Below are 21,461 nucleotides of genomic sequence, written 5' to 3'. Positions count from 1 at the left end.
GGATACTCTACACTACAACGACAGGCGCTTGGGGAGGTGCTAGCCTAGTGTTAAATATTCGAATGTCGTCGGACGGCACTCTAGACACTGCGTTTTTTTTTTAACTGCCGGGCAGTTGCCGCAATCTTGGCCAATCTGCCTAAGTGGGTATGCAGGGCTTGACAAACGTGCGTAGGGGAAGCTTGGCAGTCGTGGAGAGGCACACACGTAAGAGCGCTAGGCATTATCTTGGTTTTGCTAACCGTCAGCGGTCGCCGCAAGGCCCGCGGTCATGTGCGCGCGCTCGTAAATTTCGTGGTGTTTTTAACGGCGACACGAGGAGAAAAAAAAAATAAACGTTTATTGTACAAATTACGTTTTGTGATACAGTTTCAATGTTAAAACGTTTCTGGGGCCGGAATCGAACCAGGGTTCCTCGCGTTATGAAGCCGGCGTCTATCCGATAGCTCCATTTCGACCTGGTCGAAGTGGTTTGGAAAACCCAAACCTAAACGTTAGGCCTACGGAGTGTACACCCGTGAGTTGCTGTGGGTTTTTTATAAAAGTTGCGCGCACCCCCAGAGTAGCACATACTCGCAGGGTAATATTAGAAAACCAAAGAATCCATCCCGAGAACGCTTCGTGTTCAACCATCGTCGTCGTTAGACTGAGGAGTGCATGGTTTCTTTTTGTCTATACCATTTTCCAGGCTTAGTTGAATAGGGCTGTGGCCTTGTGAAAAACAAATATTTTATCTGGTCTCAACAGACCCACATCTATGAATGTTGCAAGCGTGAATTTAACCTAAAATTTTTGTCAAATCGACGGCTTCCAAGATCCCAGACCCCAGGATCCCAGCATCTTCCAAGGACGCTTCAAACGCTTCAAGATAATGCCGAGAGAGCTGACACAACCTTGAATGTAGACTAACCGGAAGTGACGACACCGGTAACCTTGTTATCATCAGCGATATCAAGCCATTTGTGACGTCCGCAGAGTGGAACGCATTATGGTGGAGCAGCGTGGGGCCGGGAGTAGTCGATACTGGGCTAGAAGAAAAGCTGGAATGAGCAGAAACGTTCTTTTTCACATCATTCTCATTGCCTAATCAATTACCTGATCGTTCGACCCGATATGTTTACTGGCCAATCATGTGTTGTGTTACGGGAGTCTCAAGAATTTTTTTCGTGATTTTGCCGAGCTTTTTGTGCTGCTTAAGCGTTTGTACACTTGTTTTGCTTGTTTTTGTCACATGGTTCTGTGACACCACTTCATGCATTTATTCCCTGCACCCGGACATTGAAACTAAATGGAAACTGAGCGATACGCGTGGTTTTATTCAATCTCATGTGCAGCTTTCCCGCTCATCGCAGTACTCTCAACCGTGGTTACTCTGTAGTTATTTATCAAAATGCAAAATATTTTCGCGCACCTCATATTGGTGGTGAAAACTTGCTCTGTGCAAAGTTTCAAGTCTAGCACATCGCGCAACTAAGCTCCAGAGCCAAGTAAACAATCCCGTACAAATGCATGGGGAGTAAGATTTGACTGCGAATTACACAAAAAATATTCAGAATAGTGTAAAATTCTTTTAGAGTTTTCATCTCCACTTGCTTTATGCAAAATATCACTTTCCTGAAGCCGCTTTGCTAGGTTCCTGAGAGGTCAGAATTTTGAGCGAGAAAGCAGAAAGCTGGGGATGTGTTGGCTCTCGTCATCGTGTCATCGGACAAGCGGTTCCCCAAAACACTACTGTGAACGTAGGAGCAGTACTTCATACAATAGGTAAAGAAAAATACAGTACATGCACCAACTGTAACACAAGTTCTTTAAGAAACTGCGAGTGTTTAGACTCCGAAAAGGGGCACTCGTCGGGCATTGTAGTGAACTCCCCATCTGCTTAAGGTTTGTTAAGCAGAGAGGCACTGCGCCGTATCTGCTTGCTTTTTTCTTTCGTCGACTGCGTTTAACTGCATTTCGTACCGAACCTCAGTTCATCTCCGTCTTTCATGTTTTTCTCAGCTGATGTCATTGCGGAGGGATATTTTTAACGATAAAAACGATGAAGGGACACCACCAAAAAAAAAAAAAAAAAAAACCCGCTTTCTCTCGAATATGCTGCACAGTTCAGCGGGCGTATCTCTCTGAAATCATGTCGTTGAAGCAGTTCAGTTCTCTCTCTCCCTCTTTTTAACTTTCAATCTGTTTCCGGTTTGCGCTGATGCGATTGACGCAGCCTGCGAAGCTAGCGACTCACCATGCAGAATTGCCGTTTCAATCATTCTGACAGAGCACGTGACCCTCACAAAAATAAACCACCGACCTTCGGGAAGCGCAGTGAGGCTTGCGCTGTTGCTTAGGTGCGTTTCCTCCTGTTTGGGCGAGGCTTTCTTGAAGTCTTAAAATTCGAGGCCTTAAACAGAGACGCAGAGTCTATTTGCCGATTTGCAGCCATGGCAAACCAGGTTTTCTGGTCAATAGCGTTTTTTGTACTCTCAGTACAGGCAGCCATGGTCCTTTGCAGTCAACTCTTTGAAGTTGATCCATCCTGGCAACAACGAGCCCTACCTTTCCAAGAATCGTACTACTCACCCTCCTTCCCTTGGTACGGAAATGCGTGGAGTGGTTACGGCAGCGTGGGTCCAAGCAGATTCGAAAGTAGGTGGTCCGGCTACGGGGGTGAACGAGTTCCAAGCAGAAGCTACTTCGATGGTAAGTAAAAAACTTAAATGCACCCGCGAAAGAAAAAAAAAGAATACGAGCTTGGTAAAAAAAAAAAAAAAAAAAAGCTACGTTTGAGTCGACGAGTGGCGGTCCAAAAGTGAAGCGGGTAGCTGTGTTTTTTCGGATCTCACAATGGCTCCTTTGAAATAGCTGATCACCGATTACTACTTTAGACGGGCGCTTTACAAAATAAGATACCAGATACTGCGATCATTCACTCAAGTATTCTTGAGTTCCGAGTATTTGCAGCACGAGCTGGCAGCCACGTTTGTCCCTTAAACCTAAATTTTGTAAATAAACAAAAAAAAAGGTGCAGCTTGCACAAGTGGTGGTGCAAGGCTGGAGAAACAGCCGAGCAGGCGGCTCCTCTCCCTTCGTCGGAACCCCAGCTGTTGCACCTGGCATGGATTTCCGCACTTGCCGATGAACGTTATCCGTGACTGGCAGGCCCGGATCGTTTCGTCCGCAGCCTTTCACATATCCCCCAAAGTGAACCGCGTTAGCACGCGCTACATCCCGCTGCCAAGTCGTAAGCCAACGCCCGTGCTATACAAACCCAAAGAAAATGCTTTGCGCCCGGAATGTGATGATAGCTCGATGATAGCTCAATAACTGTTTAAAGCCTGCTTATAAAGCTTGACCTGGAAAAGACGTTTGACTGTGTGTTCCGTCACATTTCGTATTCGGTAGTCCAACATGTAAACGTAGGTAATGTTATTAAGAGGGTGTGACGGTTGCACACAGGAATTGCACTACTCCTTTGATCGTAAATAAGCAGTTGGGAGCACCCATCGATGTGCGTCGTTCTACAGGGTGTCCCAGTTATCATGCACCAAGATTTAAATAAAAAAGAGCAATGGCGTTACTCGAAGAAAACCTAGTGCGTAATGTTTCCAGTACCGTGGAGTAGCGGACAGTAATTTCTTCGTTAATGATAATCAATTAATTAGTTGTAATTAATTATCTAGCTCCAGAAGTACTCTCCTGATCATTAAAGTGTCAATAAGGTTCTCAAAGGTAGCCACTAGAGGCGTGTAACAGCGGCATTTTCAGCGACGAACTAATTGAGTACTCATTTATTCTGACATAAAGAAACCCCGCGAAATATGGAGAATACCACGTGACGGTGCTCCTTCCCGCGATATCGTATGTGTCAGTTCGCTTTAATTTCATGGCGCAGCCTATTACCTCGTTTAGTTAACGTTGTGCATCGCGCGAAGTCACATGTCACGGGGTGCGCTGAGCAGCGAAGCGTTTGGAAATACGCTGCCCGAACCGGAGGTATCGTCTAGTAACATTCCAAGTGGCATTTACGGATACTGTAAGGACATCGTTATGTCTACCAAGTTTTTAACGGTGTTATTTTCTATGCGATATTTGACTACTGTGACAAGAAAAAAATACCGTATTTACTCGATTCTAAGCACCCCCCTTTCCCACGATCGCGATGCCGAAAGTGAGGGAGGCGCTTACATTCGAAAAACCTAAATTACCCCCTCTCACTACCTCTTTTTTCTTTTTGCGGTCGCATCTAGAGGAGACGGGGTGAAGAAATAACGTTTTATTGGGCAAAAATTCAAAAGATAAACCGGTACACACAGTGAACCTACCGTTTAAGTCTGATACTCAGAAACCTTCTCTACCTTCATTATTTCACTATGAAACTTGGTAATGACTACCCTGATGTAATTTCGATTGCCAAGAGTTGCAGGAATGTTCGCAAGTACAAACGTACTTCTTGAGTCCTGTTTTTTTTTTTGTTCCGCGGATGAATTATGATTACAGTGATGCAATTTTGTATGTTCTAGTACTTATTAAGCGTCATTTTGGTCCTTGTGATACCTTGTATAGGTTTATGTTACCTGCGTTGATGTGTGCTGTTATTAATAATTATTATGAAGGGATTGCTGTATATTACGTTATCCTACTGGTATTGAAGTGAAATGTGTTTTTTTTTCTTATTTCTTCATATGTCTGAAGACTATTTGTATATTGTATGTCGTTTGTGCACTACAGCTGCTTCTGTTGCTGCTCAAGCGGGGTGAAGCCTAGTCAGGAGGGTTTACCTCCTTTTGCTTTGCCTCGCCGTCATTTCTGTACTGTACTTCCGAAATGGAACAATAAATACAATAAATAGAAATACAGTACAATGGCACTCGAGTGCATTGTACCACTTGGGCCGCCGCTCTCAGTATATATACCCCAACAGTTCGTCTTCTGTTCAGTTGAAGTGTTTTGTAATTGAAAATTTCATAAATGACTCGCCAACAATTGTAATTGAAAACTTCCTTAATGACTTACACACAACATCAACTCAGCCGGTTTCCAGGCGTCTGAAATCCACCTCACTATGGTTGCCTAGATCAGGGGGTGCTTAGATTCGCATACAAACTTTTTCACATTTTTCCTGAACGTAGGAAAAGGTACTTAGAATCTGGGGGTGCTTAGAATAGCGAAAATATGGCATATAAGGATGTCTACGATGTTGTTTGCAGTACCTTTGTATAGATCGTTATGTTAGGTATTCCGAGGCCAAAATGTCTTCAACCGCGTGAAGCGTATGGAAGCACACCCTGGAATGAAGTCATCCTGTTTTATGTTAGACATACCTACACTGTCTGTTAGTAAATGGATAGATGAAAGGAGGCGGCCTGTGCCGTGGGGGTTAGAGTGCTCTGTTTGTGAACAGCCTGAGACCATCAAGCACGTATTTCTTGACTGCTGGGCGGCGGATTTACTTTGAGACGTACTCCAGAGAACGACTCATAAAGAGCTGCCACTGCACCCATATGCCATAAGGCCTTTGTCGGTAGAAAATAAGGAAGCTGTACCATTTGATGTGGCAATACTGATTGGCCTCCCATAGTATTCGAAGTTCGCGCATGGCCTGGCTCCACAATGAGGCGGACGTGAGGCAGACGCGACACTGCGTCAGAGAAAACGTATCGAAGTTTGTTGAAGTGCAGAGAGCAAAAAAAAAAAATACTCTGTTCCTGAGGGGATCCCAAGGGTTGAATCCCTGATTATACCAGAACCTTAATGACAAAGCTAAAGGGCTATGGGCACATTACATGCTTCATCAGTAAATATTCTTTAGTTGTGTTGGTGGCATACGAACATGTTTAATCTGCAAATATTGTTTGCTTGTGTGATGTTGAGTGCCATGGCAGAAACAGGTAATAAAAAAAAAAGCGCAGATACCTCAATCGGATATGCGCCGGTTTCATAACGCGAGGGACCAAGGTTCGTTTCCCACCACGGAAAGCGTTTTTTCCCTTTCCGATTGGCTGCAAATGTTATTGTTTCGCCGCTGCTAAGCCCGTACTCCTTGGGACTTTGGGGTGGCCCAGTGGTTAGGTTGCCGGTTTGACGGCGGGAGGGCCCAGGATTAGATCCGCGGGACATCCCTAACCTCATTTTTAAAGGTTATTTTTGGTGCGGCGGATGGACAACGCTTAGTTTAAACAGCTTTATAGGTTAAGAAAAGTTCAGTTACAAACATTTTCTGCCCTTTCATCTCATCAAGTGTTTGTCCGATCGCTATTACGTCTATTTTACGACATTATGTAGGTACGAGCTCCCAAGTTGCAGGCCCAAGTGAGCTTTCTTTTCTATGCCGACAGCCCACAGCAGTTAACAGAACATACTTTTACCGATGACGCGCGCCAGAGTGTCGGCGCATGTCGGTATCAACCCCGTCACGGCGCATGCGCTGCGCATTGCGGACGTAAAAGGGGAAACACATGATCGGTGCTGTCGCACAATCGGCGCTGCGCATGGCCGTGCGCTCTCTACGTTCCAGTGACGGGCCATGCAAAGTTCGTCTCGGGCGTTATGTATCCCCATTTAAAGTAGTTTAACAGTGGGAGTTGTCGGGTGGCCCTAGTGCATGTTTACACGCCTGCTGAATGATTGTATTTTTTAACAGCAGAGCTGCTTAGGTCGACACGAACGCGTCCGGCGTAAACAGGAAACCCCGAGCGCACGTGAGCACGTGCCTCGCGGCGACCGCCCGGCGTCGTACAGGCTCGCCCGTCGCCGTCGTCGTCGTCGAGTCGCGACGGGCGCGCCACGGGTCCACCGCGCCGAAGACGGTGACGACGAATCTGTCAAGCCATCCCTTCACAATCTGCACGGGCAGACGACCAGCAGTGGGTGACCTTTTTGCGTAGCTGCGACCCGAAGTGCAGATCAAGGCCGCCCAACTGGCCGAAGATGCCGCTCATGCCACAGGGTTGCGGGCCGCCATCTGAGAGGGAGAAATCGAGGAATATTCCCACCTATACTTCCTCCTTTCACCCAGTTTTGGGCAAAATAAAGTTATTATTGAAAGGCGAAGATTCGAGGCAGCCTTTTATTCCGGCGATCGGGGCCGAAGAACACCAGATCACACGATGATGATGATAATCTACAAAATGAAGAATTGGCGGAGGCCACTCTGTGATGATGGGGATTTACAGGTGATGCATAGAAATGCGCCCTTGTGAGGGGATTGGCCCTCACACTAGTTCGTCCCTCCAAGCGATGCAGCCACCCGACTCAATCCGTCCCCACACAATTTCCTCCCTCTTCGCGAAGGCAGGCGCCCGTCGCCGTCAGTCCTCACACTATTATTATTATCATCATCATTATCACCAGCTGACGAAGAGGTGGAGGTCTACCGGGGCGAGCACGCGCTAGGAGAGGATTTACCCTACGCGTCTGTACCGTCGGAAGACGACGACCAAAGGGATGACGACGATTGGCACTCAATAAAACGCTGTGCATACTTTAATAATATTTGCTTTACAGTACCTTCCAAAACGGCCTTGCACTGCTGGAGTTTGGCTGCTTCCCCTCTTTAGGGATCCGCTGTCCGCGCGGGGAGAAACTATATAGGTCAACCCCGAGCTCTGCTGCTTCTCCAGCCTTGCACGACCAGTGCAAGCGGCGCCATTTTTTTATTTCAATGTTTTTATACGCCGAATAGGGGTCTTTATTAGGTGACGCGGCTAAAAAGGAGGGCCCGAACAAGCCACCAGATCGGTTTATTTGAGCTCTTAAAGGGACCCTGCAACACTCTGAGCAGTGCAAGTAAACATGCGCGACGTTTAGATTACACTGCCAGGAATACCGGAGCCAAATATTACACGCGCACGGGAAGCGGTGAGCGCGCAAATCGCTGTGAACGGCGCGGAAAAAGCAACCGTGCTGTCGTCAATTTTACTCATTATGCACCCCTGGCATTGCCTAAAGGACGTCATTGAGGCCTGGGCTGTCCTATTGGCTGTCGCCGGTCAACTTAGCGGCTTATTTCTCGCATTTCCTGTGACGATCTGCCGTCGTCTGCGCTTTGCACCAACCTCTTCTATGCCTGAACCTCTACGCCCACTTTTGGCGTTTATTTCGTGCTTTGAGTGCGCGCGGAGTTTGAATGGCGAACTCATTACCCCCCTTTTAACGAGACCACTTGACAACAAACGTTTTGCTCTAAAAACGCCCTACCAGCCCGAGCGCTTGCTTGCGAGAAGGCAAGCCGTGCCTGCTTTTTTATGGCACCAGACCGCAAATAGACCCCTCCACGTTGCGGAGAAAAGGAGAAAACTGCCCGGCCTGTGATATATCTAAAGCCGCCGAAGAGAACGCCGCGAGCCGCCCCCCCCCCCCCCCCCCCCCCCCAATTATGCGTGATTTCTCATCGCGCGTAGTTTCGGTGATACTGAAGGGATCTTCATAATTATTGCGGGAGGAGATTGTTAGGACAATACACCTTACCCCGAAATACATTCCGAGTAGTCGACGGTAAGTGCGGCAGGGTCCCTTTAAGGGTGGTGGGCGATGCGTTGGGTGAGATGCGTGATTTGTAGCAGCGTACCCTGTAGTTGGTGAATTACGGATGTACCTGCACCGTTTGATGGTATTGTGAAACCGGGACGCGAGTTGGATAAGGGAGGAATATATTTGGGGGGAGGGGGCGCTGTGAATCACCATTGGTATTGTGCTGAAGTATTTGCGCGGTAAATACTTGCGCTGGCTCCGTCGCACAGCAAAAGTTTGAACTCTTTCGCCCGTCACTAGACGATGTTTACAGCTTTTCCGGCGTAATCACTTGCTTTATCGAGTTTTGGGATATACGTAGTACAGAAAGAAAGATAGCTAAATTATGACCAGTTTGACAGGCGTCAGCTTGCAATTCTGGCTGCGTTGGCGACAGAGGGAAGGCAGTAGTAGAGAGTGTTTAATTAAAGCGATCGGAAAGACAAAATACAAGCTTGGTGTATTGAAATCTTTGGATAGCATTAATCGAGAAAACTTTAACGCGTGCTACAAACAATGAAAACAGATAGCATGGAAAACAGACGAAGCAGTGGCGATTCACCGGTCAGTTTTTTGACCCCCCCACCCCCCCCCCCCCGGTGACGTCACAGCAGATAGTTAATTATGATTGTGCAATTGTACGTACTGGTGCATCTTCTTTCGTTCGATCACACCCCTTGAAGGGTACCATGAAGTTAACACGATGATTACTCCATTTTCTATATGTGCCCAATGACGTCACAACTCAGGTAGCCTAGCGGGAAATTGGAAAGTTTTTGAATGTTCGGAATCTTTTTCTTCATAACAACATCCTTGTGCTACGGAACGGAGTTGAGCGAGTAACCAATGGCTAGTTCTTTCAAATAAAACAAGAGTACGTGTTGTTTTTATAGTCCCTTTATTTCCGCAGCGGTGTTTTTTTCATGAACACGACAGACATTATTCCGTGTTTATGCCAAGCAATATATGAAGCACTAAAGGTCCCCTAGCCCCAGCCAGCCGTGCTAAGGGAATTTCTGAAAACGGAACTATCTTGAAACGTTTTCAGGCTACAAATGCTTAGATTAATTTATCCGGTTTAGGGCACAGCAGGAAACCAGAATGAAAATAGCATTGCTTATGGTACTTGAAAAGGTTGAATTGCTGTTCATACATGTGTGCTTTGATTTCGTTTACAGATTTTGAGGACGGTGGGGAACCTCGTTATGGCGGCGCCAGTCGCATGAACCGTTACGGATACTTCTACGGCGGTCCGCGATATTTTCCTGCACGTTATGACTTGCCCATTGCTGGCTATTCTTCTTCAAGACCGAGGAGGCTGGTTGGTAGTGGCCGGGAACATCCTTCTTCGCCACTGTGGCGCTGGGAGTAGCAACTGTGCCTACGTTTTGCCAACGCCTGCGCGCGCTGGTTCGGTCAGCTTGCAGTCTCTGGGAGAGTTCACTAAACAAGTTGTTAACCATGCATACCTCAATAAAGAGCGCCTATTTTTGGAAGTATGTTTTACGTCGGCACACTTACGTACGTACATTCATGTACGAATTAAAAGCGAACACAAAAATGTCAACCGGAACAAGCAAAATCGTAAAAATATATAGGGTTCGTGGAGACCACGTAATGGCACGGTTGTGGTATATTTGGGAAGTCACATTTCAAAATTTTGTTACTGTTATGAACGTACGTGACCATTTCACTTGCATGGAAAGAAAATGACGCTATTAATGTGTTACAGTTCATATTTTCTAGTTTGCATTTCACTTGTCCATGACTTTACAACATGTCTTCATTGCGCTGGTGAAATAGACTTTGTTAGAGACACATTTTTCATCACCATTTCAGCTACCATTTTTTTTTTATTTCGTGCAGTTTTCGTTTTTCAACTAAAAAAACATCTATTGCATGATGCGGCACCCCGAAAACGGGAAAAATTGGTCGTTTTAGACGTAGGCCTGCATTTTGTCGATCAAGATGCCGGCCTTAACAAAAAAAAAAAAAAAAAGAACTAATCAGCATAACCAAAGGTAAGGAAGCTGTATACACAGGAAACAAGACGCCAAGCTAAATGGGCTTGTTTTTATATTTGTGTCATTTTAAACAACTTTTTAATTACCCAGCTGGGACAGGACATCCTTTTTGAAGAATGGTACAGAATTGCAACTTTCAGCACGCGCCTAACGCTGCCTACTAGTAGTACCCATTGAAGACGGCCGACATTCTATTGGACAACTGTGGAAACCCGCACGTACGCACGCTCACACTCACACATACAGGAAACTGCTGTGTAAACTGTAGAATTCATATTTGAAACATGACGCCGGATGGTGGTAAGCCTTGTGAACTTTTCCCTGGAAAGTACATCGGACCTCCTACCAAAGAGATGACATAAACAAAAAAGGAATGCATGCTGTTATTTGCTGCAGTGATGACGCCGAACAACGTGAGCCTACGACAAGAAAACTGTTGTCGATTCCTCTGTCATAAAAATCGGCAAAACACGCAAGTGAAATGTGCAGCAAAATCTGCAGCTAAGCATGATTTGCGTGTTGGCGGCTGTCTTGTGGGTGTACTTGGCGAGCGACGTTCTGCTGGCGGGTAGCTTCGGCAAAGGTGTACTGGCGTCATTTCCGTGACGGATATGACGTCAGGGAAATCTGGGTGTATCCCGGCATGAAACACTTTCGTGTTAAAGTATAAAACCCGAAAACGAACAACCCTAAGTATAAGGTACTCTTTAGTACTTAAGGTTGCTTCCCCGCAAGAAGACTCTGTGTGCAGGGGTGCACCCTTTACAGGCGCGCTTGCTTCGTTGTACTGGCTTCATCTCCGTGACGGATATGACGTCAGTGAAATCTTGGTGTATCCAGGAATAAAACACTTTCGTATTAAAAATGCGCCCATGCACTCGGTACAGGTGGTTAACCAGCGAAGCTGTAACGTGCGGCCGGTGTTGACCCCTGTGTTTCGCCCCCTCCGATGCGCCGTTTCCCCTTATCAGTGTCGGTTGATGGGACAACGTAGCCACGTTACATTGTACTGGCTACGTCATCTATCAACCTAGCCAGGGCCTCTTCTTTCTTGTAACGTATTTCCAATTTGGTTTACTCGCCCATCGGCACGAAGTTGCGCTGGAGGAGTTGTCTGCGGTACGAAGGGCAGGAATGTCGTCTTCATTGTCATCATCCTCAGTATACCCTTGTCTGCTGCAGCAGGAATCAAGGCAGGCCTCTGTTGTAGACTTCCAAGCGCTCCTGTCGTGTAGCAGTTTCAGTTTCGGTTTCAGGTTATTGTTACAGTTGAAATGGTACAGTGCACACATAACTCTAGGAGGTCCCATAGTCATAGACTGGGGAGGGACCTCCTACCAACAAGTACAAACGAAATGTGGATGGGGATTTGGCCGAGTTGGTATTCCGACACGGTTATTTGGAAACAACGCGTTAAAATAGGACCACAAAGAAAAGAACCAGACAGGACGAGCGTCCGGTTCTTTTCTTTGTGGTCCTGTTTTAATGCGCTGTTTCCAAATAACCATCTTTATCGTGTGTTGCGCGAACCAAAACTTCGCATACAAACCGCTATAGGAAGACAATAAAAAACGGAAGAGAAAGGTGGGAGGGTGAACCTAGCGAAAAAGCGCAAACCTGAACCTGGGGAAAGTCTCGCCTGCTAGCTCACAGGATGAACAAAACAGATTTTTGCAGGTCTTTTGCATTATTTAGCCGTATTCTTTGGGATTTAAATGCCTGATAATATTTCGGGGGGATATTGTACTTGGTTGCTAGATTTTTTCGCGCAAGTTTAAACTATAGACATAGATAAACACCCGTCCCTCTTCGCACAGACATTTAGCTCGCCAGAACCACTACTGGTGTGCGGCAAGAAAAACATAAAAGCCTAGTCGTACTAAATTTCTTTACCAACAACCAGATATGCCTACATAACGTACGGCAACGAACACTACGCGGGCCCTACGCCGCCGCGCGGAGCCTATTACACCATTGAAGAAGTAGGTAAATAACAGGAAAAGTACGCCTTCCTGAGAGTACACATTGTTTATTTTACACAAAACAAACGTTATTTCGTATGTACCCTAAAGTGTCCACTATGCTGTAGTTTTAAGCACTGTCAGTTTGCAATTTTTTTCTACGGACCTTATTGATTTCTTTTTCTTCTCAGTCTTATTCATTGCTTCTACGTACTGCTTCTTTCTTTTCTTTTTTCGCGTCACTATGTTCACCCCAATCCGAAGTAGCAAGCCCAGCTGTTCGAATGGTTAACCACTTAAGTATCCTCTAAAGCTTTCTCTATATGCTACATATTCTATATACATATATATTAAACATGTTCAATGTTTTCTTTATATTGTCTACATTCGATCGGACGTGGTTACGAAGTTCAGTGCGGGCGCTGCACCCTATGGACTGCAGGACCTAAGAATTTTGGATTAAGAAAACCGTAGCCATATCCCAAGCCGTGTCCGTGTCCGTGGGCGTATCCGTAGCCAAGACCGTATCCTTGTACCAGCGACCAGCAGACATCGGGGTGCACGCATCTTCCGTACCGGTCACGCACCGTTCCCGTTACGCAGAAGCAGCCGGGCACGCAGTGCCGGATGCAGACCCGGGGCCGAAGGTCGACGCCGTAGGCATAGTGCGTCACGTAGAGGCAATTGTCTTCGCGGCAGTTTATGCTGACGCATCGGCGGAACACCTCGTTAGGCCCACAACCTGCAATTGGAAAAGAAAGGAAGAACGGTTGCCTGCCTTTACGTTTATGAAGCCAAATGGCTTTGGGGACACACGAAACACCTGTGCGTCCGCTTACCGGACACACAGCGCGGTTCGCCTTTAGCGGTTGTCGATAGCCATAACATATATTTTCACCGTGACGAGAGAAAGAGAAAGGAATTTATTTAGGCTGCGTTCCAATTCGCGGACAGCTTGGTAGATAGGTTAAGAATCAGTCTAACTAGACGAATAAAAGAATAAGAATTAGAATGGCGCAGCGGTGAAAAACGCAACCCAAACGCAGACGACAGCCTCGTAGTAGACATGTTGAGAAACGCGAGCCGCAGGTATCGTAAATAACATTACCGTTATTATTACAAACATTACTGGATATAATAATAAAATAAAATAACCTTTACCACTACTAAATTATAATAAATATTTCAATAAAAGAACAAGTAGGTTTGTAACAACATTACTACGCGAAAAGGTGGCGCTGGCGTCGTTTTTCAGTTTAGACAGGAAGGTAGCCTGCATCGTTGCCGACTTTGATGCTGTCTTCTCGAAGCAGTCTGCTTCGTTCGAATTGGAACGGGGCTTTAGAAGACCATGTCCCGGGGACAGCTTGGTTTCTTGATAAGGCTACGGAGCCGTTACTAGCCCTGGTGTGTTCCGGATATGAGGGCATAAGTTTAGCAATGTTCTCCAATAGAGCTCTTGAAGCTCCATATGGTGCATGACCCATACCTCCCAGCTAGAGGCGCTCTGTAGCCGCAATTTGTTGGAGGGAAGTTCTTAGATATGTGTGAGTAAAGGAGGCGAAAAACAAAAACACTCGAAAAAAATAGTTGACACACATCAGAGACACCCAGGCGGTCCACATCAACCTGTAATATTTGGCTACAGCGCTGCTGATAACCAAAGTGTTACTTGGCGCGTAATACATCAGTCGCGTGTCTTGTTTGTGGCGCTTAATTGTGTGAGAGGCAAAAATACCGCACATTTCGAATGCGATAACTGTAGGCCTCAGTGGAATGCTCATGGCACTTAAAAAAACTTTACTCATTAGGCTGCACGAATTATCACCCGCATTCAAACTACGTGAAGCCGTTCGTTGGCCTTTTCGTACGTCTATTCATTTGGTGGTTACTTTCATTTGAGCCATCTTTCGCCTTCCCGAAATTAATCGACAAACAGAGCCGCCGTTTTTTCATGGTGTTTTCTTCAGAGAAAAACAGGGATGGAATACACCTTGTTTAGCTTCACATGAAACTTATGACCTTCTGGTCATTGGAGAACTAGTTATTAAATTTGAATGACACAGTTCTTTTTAGTAGAGCTTAAAAACATTAAAAAGGTGCGGTGGGAAAGGTAGCTTAAAAATCGATTTAAAGGAATAGTTTCATGAGTAGTACAAGAATAGAATACTTTAGAAATGGTTCCCCGAATTCTCCTTCGTAAATCGGTATCTTATGAGCCTCTCCAGCTAACTCTGGCAGCGCAGCTACTAATTCACTGCAGGTTACGTCTATTTGAGCTTTCAAATCAGATAAAAGTGCCTCTAAAGTTTCGTCTACTTAAAAACCTAACGAATGAGAAAAACTGGGCGTAAGACGTCCTCAGGCACGCTCGCCGACTACACCACAACGCTCCCAAAACCTCATCATCATTATTATGACTTGATATTCACCGCTATCGTTATTATCGTCGTCATCGACCTATTTATCTCTGCAGCAGGACGAAGGCCTATCTCATAAACAAAACCGTTTTATTCCTGAACCACGCATCTTTATTTATTATTTTGATTCCATCTTTTACCTACTGAAGGCAACAAAGCAGTGGAACCCCCCAGAATTACTAAAGATATTCTGCGCGCCCCTTGGCCTTCCTGAATGGGAGGCCAACTTATCACCTCTATGTTTGAAAAAGTGCGTTTTTCCTGCTACTACACACGCACTCTTAGTGGCCGTTATAGTTCGGGGTGAGTTCTTAAAGTTTGTAGTTTTCGCCCTGGTGCCTCGCTGTTCTTCAATATTTTTCATTTCCCAACCCCATACGTAACCGTTGCTTTCCGCTACTGCTATATAACTGTAACAGTTTCAATAAACAACCTGTAGCTGGCAGTAAGTGCCTTCAAATAGAACGGAATATTTTCACTTACGATGCCGTGGTGCCTGAAAATCGTCCTCTAATAAATTTGTCGACGTTGGCGTTGTAGGAGCCGGCTCAGCGCCATTTTTGCTGATAGGCTCGGATTTCACTAAAAACGCTTGAAAAATCGCAAGTAACACAACCGCATGCCTTAACCTCGGCAGGGACATGTTTTAATGTACCTCGCCGAAAAATTCGGTAGCCTAAATGTATTCACTGCTTTGCAAAAAACAGTCAGTTATGCTTTTATATATATAACGCATTGCGTCAACCGAACAGGCGCTTCCTGTGAAATACACTAGGCCGTTTGCTTCCTCGGCTTCGCATAAGCAATTGTCCTGTTGAAATTAAAAAAATAAAAATGAGAAAGGCTGTCTTCGCCAGCGCAATTTATTTCTTGCCTTACATTTCACACTTATGAATTCCTTCAGGCGGGAACGCAGTGTTACACCGAATGCAACAGGAGCATCCGCGGAATAAGCACCTGCTTCTGCTCTTACAATAAGGCTACCGATGACGTCACTCTGTTGAGCACAGCGATGACTACAGCGCGACCGTCAGAGCGCCTTCGCTTTTCACGGACAAGTGCTCCATTGTGTTTGTTTGGATTGGGATTGGAGAGCGCCTCGCAGATATCACACGAGGAAGTGCGCCTGGATTTAACTCGCCGCATTCGCTTGCACCGGGCCATCTGCGTGAGGAGTTATATCGGTGCATGTGTTTAGAACCGCTTAAGCCATTTTTCGGTCGCCCAGAAGTTGAAACCTTTCGCGTTAGAACGCCCACAGCTGCTGTGGTGTATTTTCGCCGAAATGGATTCCGGCTGAAAGGCTGAAAAGCGAATGTAGCTGATTTGACTCAGATCGTCTTACAATGGCCACACTTGCGGCTTTTGTTGTTGGTGGTGGTGTTGAAAACCACCTTACTGTGACAGCCCTAGAAATAGAGGTTCTGTGGTTGAAAGGGTTTTGCTGAAGTGAGAGGCAGCGCGTCCTTTAATTTTTTCCCGGTGGTATTGACTGCGAAGATTAATTGGGACAACCTTCTAATTTTATCAGCGTCTGGTGCGTGACTAAGATTCTTTACTCGAATTCAATTAGATTCCTTACATATTTTTGGTATATAAAATGACAATTTCAATACGCAACACTGATACTCATTTTTGTTGGTCCCAGAAATTCGATTAGAAATGCTTGGCGGGGCGGAACCTTTAATGTATCTTCAGTGAAAAGAAAGAGTACCCCGCGATTACGCTTAATTCTTTGTGATGCGAAATTTCATCGCAGCTGTCGCGATATTTTTAGCGTGGTAATATATGAATTCAAATCAAGCCGGAACAAAAGGCGATCGCAACTCAAATTGAAACAGGTTGTCGAGTAGGTGCGCCTCCGAAAATCTTTATTAAACCAACGAATTCCTGCCCAGAAGTGACGGACGACGCCGGCATCAAATAAGATAAAGCCAGGAGTTTCAACGGATACGCTATAAAGCATATGCGAAAGAACTGAATCGCGGTGTCTGTGAGCTAGAAGGTCGTTCTCGTTTTAAGGCGACAGCCTTAAAGGGGCCATGCAAACGAAACACAAGTTTGTTTTATTCGAAAGATATCGTGTTTTATACTGCCCCCCAGCGCTTGTCCGGGAGCAAATGCTTTATTTACTGAGAAGTAATTCAAATGAAGTTAAAATTTTGATATCCCACCATATCGTGTGTTTTCATGGTGTTTGCAATAATATCACAAGAACAGGTCTTCAAGCTGCTGTGGAGCCTTGTTTACCGCTTGTCAACCTAGATGACGCCACCATACCGCGGCGGGCCGTTTTCTAGAAGCAAAGGCTTTGCTTTGTTTTGGCCGTATTTGACCTCGCTTGTTTTTGTTCAGGTAGAAAATAATCGTTTCGTGAAACATGGTGTTCGTGCGACAAATATGGTCGCGTACTTGGTCGCGACAAATATGGTCGCGCCGGTTGGCGTACACCGTCACTTACGCCAACCGGCCAGTGTCGTCTGAGACAAGCCCAAAGCGCCGCAGTGCTGTGCAGCTAAAACAAGCATAGTGCGCGCAGTACCAACAGCAGTACCCATTGGTACTTCTATGTTTACGTGTACTTTCGTAACTTCCACTGTTTACCCCACCATTATTACTACTATAAAAAGAATGCGCCTAAATGTATACGCGCAAATGGCTCGTTCAGTAAGCTTATAAGGTTTGCCTAATTTGCGTTTGCTTTTGCCGGCCTCAGCCAATCGCAGAGCTGGCCCTTAACATCATAAGTTCTGTTGCGGTGAATGATCTAGTGGGTCGCATAGAAATTCCCTTTTTTCCCTAATTATATAGCTTATTTGAGTGATGTTTAAGTTAAAAGTGGTGTCAGTATGATTCTAACGAGGCAATCTTATCTTTTGAATGAACCAAACTTTTGTTTTGACTGCATGGCCCCTGTAAGTGATCCATTGCGATAAAAAACCGGCGTCCTTGCCGGCACACCAAAACGGCTTCTGCAAAGAGTAAAAAGCACATTTTAATCCATTGAACCCAGGTATCCTTAGTAAATGCTGATGACGATGATAATTAGTGGGTCTCTCTTTGAATCGGGGCGTCGGTTGTCAGCGAGCGACCTGCCTGTTTCATTCCACTTACTTGCCCTACTTATTCTACTGCGTTAGCGTCACCTTCGACAGCATTTTGACACCGGCAGCACAAGAGGTAACGTAATGACTGCCTCGTTGCAGCCATATCGCGTGACAGGTGAACGCGACGGCGCGTGAGCAGAACAGCCACATCTACGGAGGGATACGATTCTGGAAAAGCTTTAGCGTGAAGTATCGCCAGCCAAAAGACGAAGAAAAGAAAGGGAGGAAAGAGACGCGAGCATGGTTTAGCAGTACAGAAGTCCTTGATAAATGTTGTCAGGAGAAGCCGCAATGCGTTCAGCTTCAAAGCACGTAGGATGAGTTAAGTGGCCCGAGGAATTTCACTGCGGGGTCAGTCGCCTAAGTGTGAATGAACTTCAAATTTATTCAGTCGCGCCAGCTGCGAGCATTCGGCATTGTTAGATTCCGCTTTCAAGCTAGTTTAGGTCCTGCACTTTGCTGCGATGCGGAACTTTGATAAAATCGAGATAGGCTGCACTCTGCACCTAATCTGGCCTAAAAGTACTAAACCACCCTTATTTACCTCTAATTTACGAAAAGAGTGCGTAGAACTGATTTAAGGGTGCCTTATTTTGATGAAAAAGAAATCCCTATAATACAAAAAATTAAAGGCACAATTGCTGCGACACGAACACAGGATGTAAGTGTAAGAAGCCAAGACGCTACCAGCAAGGCAACAGTGCATAGTCTCCCATGCAATAAAGAAAAATGAAGGAATCGGGGCGGTCGCCACAACATTGGCCAATCTTTATTAGTGGGTATGCTTGGCTTGACACACATGCGTCGGCGACGCTGGGCGGTCGTAGCGATGCATCCACACACGAGTGCTGGGGATTTTTTTGGTTTGGTTAACTGCCAGGTACTGACTACAGTGACGGGGCCCGTCGCTTTAAAATCTGCACTACAGTGACGGGTCCCCGTCACTTTAAAAGAATCACTACAGTGACGGGGCCCCTCAATATAACAATCTGTTCATGCACTACACGTGTTTTGCCAGTCAGTCGTTCGCACGAGCTGCCTGGCGCACGAGCTGCCTGGCGCTTGTTTATGGAAAGGCTGTGTCTAGCGTTCCGTCCAGACGGAACGGCAGCTCTCACTAAAGTTCCGTCCAGAGGAAACACAACTCGCGTTGAGAGCAGTCTCTCTTGATTTTTACCCAACCGGTCAAACCGCTACCGCTCACTGACTAGCCAGAATCACTGATAATTATTAATCATTATTAATAATTACAGATGGTCGGACTAACTCTAGCTCTATCCGAACGGATCTCCAAGCCGCCACCCGACGCCCGCTTCACAATATTTCAGCGAGAGCAGTCGGTCTTGATTTTTACCTAACCGGCCAAACCGCTTCCGCTCACTGACTAGCCAGAGTCACTGTTAATTATTAATCACTGGTAATAATTACAGGAGATCGGGCGTAACTGTCGATGGCTACGTCGGCCTTGGCTCCAGTGAGCGGGAGCGGTTCGGCCGCTTGAGTAAAAAACCAAGACCGACTGCTCTCACCCCGCGTGAATCGTTTTGTTGTTACAAAACGCTGACGCTAACCACGCGGCCACACACACACACACACACACGCACACACACACACACACACACACACACACACACACGCACGCACGCACGCACGCACGCACGGTGCGAGAATCGAACAACGGATTACAACGTCCGTAGTCAGAGGCAGAACCACTACACCAAATCCCAGAACGAGAAACGGCGGCTAATCGGCTGGTTTTGATTTTGTTATATTGAGAGGGCCCCGTCACTGTAGTGATTCTTTTAAAGTGACGGGGCCCCGTCACTGTAGTGCAGATTTTAAAGCGACGGGCCCCGTCACTGTAGTCAGTACGTAACTGCCAAGAGGTCGCCACGAAGCCCGCGCTCACGTGTGCCCATCGGCAATTTCTTGGTATTTTTAACTGCAGACACGAACGAGCAGCCGCCGTGTCGTACGAGTTAATTAAGATTGTGGCAGTTCATACAGCTAAACACTAGACGCCGACGGGTGTAGCAGGGAGTGCCGGCTGCGTATATGTGTTTCCTAGTCACCACAGCCACCCTTAATCTGAGGTTGCTATGGGGGCTATATCACAGCAGAAACGTACATAAAGCACACAAAACCACCCGAACTGAAATAAATACCAGCCAAAACGGACCTAAAATGGATGAGAACCACGGTGTTTGAAATATCCAACAGAAATAGGTAGCCGTAACCGACCTAGAAGACGCCCAACCACAAAAACGTACAAAAACCAGTAGCTCAAACCGACCTAAAGGGAATAAAAATGCCCGAAATACTATTTCTAACACATTAAAATGTCATAAATATATTAAATCTGCGATAAAAATATTAATCTTGAACTATGAGAAACCTTCGAAAAATGAAAAAGAAAACAGCGGCAACGGGATTTAAACCCGGGTTTGGATGTTTGCTACGCGGGAGCGGAACGACAAGACCATTTTTTGTTTTACCGAAAAATCCTGAGCTTATAAATTGAGTGCTCAAAGCACGTGGATATAAATTCAAACATGCCCCTTGATGGCACAACGCGTCGCTTGGCTGTGCTGTCTAGGAAACGCCCGTCTTGCACTGACTTGGATACGGAATGTCGCGGTACACACAAATGGAGTGACGTTAATGATTAACTGGGGGCTAGCCAACGCTTTGTAAGAAATCTGGGCGCATACACTGAATCCTGTCTGTGTAGTTTGCAGCCGGTAAAATTGTTTCAGCTGCGACCCCGAAATACAGATCAAGGTCGTTCAACTGGCTAAAGAGGCCGCTCTCGCCGAAGGGTTGAAAAGGGTAAAAGCGGGATGAAAAGCGTGGATACACAGTGGAGGAAAAGATCAAGGTCGTCCAACTGGCCGCAGAGTCCGCTCGCGCCCAAGGGCTCAAAAGGTGAAAAGCGCGGTGAAAAGTGCGGACACACAGTGGAGGGAAAGATCAAGGTTACGACTAAGGCGGCTGTCCAACGCCACCCCGTTACAAAGGGGAATCCGCTAATCATCATCATCATCATAATCATCACGCAGACCGCCATATGAGGGGGGTGGAATTTAGGAAGACTCCCACTTTGCCTTACGCCTTCCACTAAGGTCTGGGTAAAATAGGTGAGCGCCAAGCAGTATCACCCTAACCCAGATGTCTGCTACGTAGACACGGCGATCTACCCTGGCCGAAGCGGGGGTAACGCCAGTGGTGGTTGTATTGCGGTATCCTCGTGCTCAGTCAACACGTCCCGCCCAGATACGGGAGAAGAAGTGGCCATCCCAATCGCCATCACGGGTACACGGGCCAGCATAATCATAGCGGATTATAAAACCACCCTGCGCAATTACGCAAGAGGGAGGGTTTCTACGGAAGCGGCGCATATACCACGGACCCGCTCTGAGACAACAGCAAGGCAAGTCCGTCTGGTTTGGA

The 21,461-nt window shown here is 46.3% G+C and overlaps 1 long non-coding RNA gene across 1 annotated transcript; it reads right to left on the bottom strand.

The window, feature by feature from the left end:
• Positions 1–12,536: 12,536 nt before the first annotated feature.
• On the bottom strand, positions 12,537–16,303 carry LOC144139076 (uncharacterized). The gene is made up of 2 exons (XR_013316032.1): positions 15,388–16,303; positions 12,537–13,226 (listed from the first exon to the last, which is right to left on the bottom strand). It is a non-coding gene; the product is annotated as an uncharacterized LOC144139076 (long non-coding RNA).
• Between the last annotated feature and the right edge of the window lie 5,158 nt (positions 16,304–21,461).

The sequence above is a fragment of the Haemaphysalis longicornis genome, unplaced genomic scaffold (assembly GCF_048455015.1).
Source record: "Haemaphysalis longicornis isolate Haplotype H1 unplaced genomic scaffold, Haemaphysalis longicornis Haplotype H1 scaffold_5, whole genome shotgun sequence".
Classification (NCBI taxonomy): Eukaryota; Metazoa; Arthropoda; class Arachnida; order Ixodida; family Ixodidae; genus Haemaphysalis; species Haemaphysalis longicornis.
The sequence above is the reverse complement of the archived record's forward strand: the minus strand, read 5'-3'. Positions and strand labels throughout refer to the sequence as shown.